The 1,474-nt window shown below is 34.0% G+C and overlaps 1 long non-coding RNA gene across 1 annotated transcript; it reads right to left on the bottom strand.

The window, feature by feature from the left end:
- Positions 1 to 795: 795 nt before the first annotated feature.
- LOC118765295 lies at positions 796 to 1,112 on the bottom strand. The gene is made up of 2 exons (XR_005001133.1): positions 1,080 to 1,112; positions 796 to 1,035 (listed from the first exon to the last, which is right to left on the bottom strand). It is a non-coding gene; the product is annotated as an uncharacterized LOC118765295 (long non-coding RNA).
- Between the last annotated feature and the right edge of the window lie 362 nt (positions 1,113 to 1,474).

Genomic DNA, 1,474 nt, shown 5'->3' with positions numbered 1-1,474 from the left:
TGGTCGATGCCAGTGCTGCCTGACTGGCCCTTGTGCTGGTGGCACGTAAAAAGCACCCACTATACTCTTGGAATGGTTGGCGTGAGGAAGGGCATCCAGCTGTAGAAACATTACCAGCACGGATTGGAGCCTGGTGCAGCCTACTGGCTCTCCAGACATCAGTCAAACTGTCCAACCCATGCCAGCATGGAAAGCAGGTGTTAAACAACGATGATGATGATGATGATGAAAGGTCCTCATTGATAGTACAACCTAACATTTGGTGTAATGACAAGGGCTCTTGTTGAAGAAGGATGCAGGGAAGTTTACTTGGTATTGCCTACTGGAGCCTCCAGCAGGTATTTAGAGGGAAAAATTTGACAAGTCAGTCAGTCATCAGCTGACACTTGTAGATGCCACACAGAAGAGGCCAGGGAACAGAAGAAAAAAGAAGAAAGAAGACATGCACCCAACACCAGAGCTGAAGACACCTCCAAAGGGAGGGGGGCCCCACCACGTCAAAATGGTAGAGGAGTAGGGGCTGAAATCGGACGTGGTTCCTCCTGATGATGTCTTGAGCTAACTGGATCCTATAAAGGAGCTGTAGTGGTAGCAGACCATGAAACACGGTTGTAATTCCTGTGCTTGTGATTTTATATTTTCTGGTTTGTAAGAAACAAGAGGGGTATGGTCCCACTGAGAAACATACGTTTAAGATCCCTGTTTATGAAATTTAAAATATGAAACTTCAATAATCAATATCAAAAATGTAAAAAAAAAAAAATCAAAATGAAAATTTAAAAAAATTCAGTGCAGGAGATTTTTTAAAGATTTTTTTCCTTTTTACCAGTTATTTATTTTTCAATAACAATTACAAATTCTAATTCTGAAGTTACAAAGAAAAACAAGAGAATTTAAGGAAGAATACACACAATGGCAAGATAATCAACGATAAGAAACGAGAAGAGATTTATTTGCCATATTCTCCTATGTTTGACAATTCTCTCTTGGAAAACCACAATTCTGAGATGCGTAAAGGATACAATACATATATATCTATATATATATATATGTGTGTATATATATATATATATTTATACAGATGCACAAACATACAATCACACACACAAACATATATAATATATATATATATATATATTTTATATATATGCATACACATATATGCACACATGCATACACACATATACACACACATATATGTATATATACTCATCATATAGGACTGATAAAAAAATATTGAATGCTTTCTGCTATTCACTTAATTCAGTGAAAATTATATGTGAATCAACATCTGTTAAAAATCCCTATTTCAAGACAAAATACAAGAAAAAAAAAAGAACAAAATAATAATAATAAAGTATTTTTTAAATGATTTAGGCTATTTGCAACATAAAAAAATAGAAATTAGAAAAAAAAAAAATTTTTTTTTTGAATATTTTCATATATTTAATCTTACTTTCCTTGATATTAAAAA

Source organism: Octopus sinensis, linkage group LG11, assembly GCF_006345805.1.
Source record: "Octopus sinensis linkage group LG11, ASM634580v1, whole genome shotgun sequence".
In the NCBI taxonomy this organism is placed as follows: Eukaryota; Metazoa; Mollusca; class Cephalopoda; order Octopoda; family Octopodidae; genus Octopus; species Octopus sinensis.
This window is presented reverse-complemented; position numbering and strand designations above follow the sequence as displayed.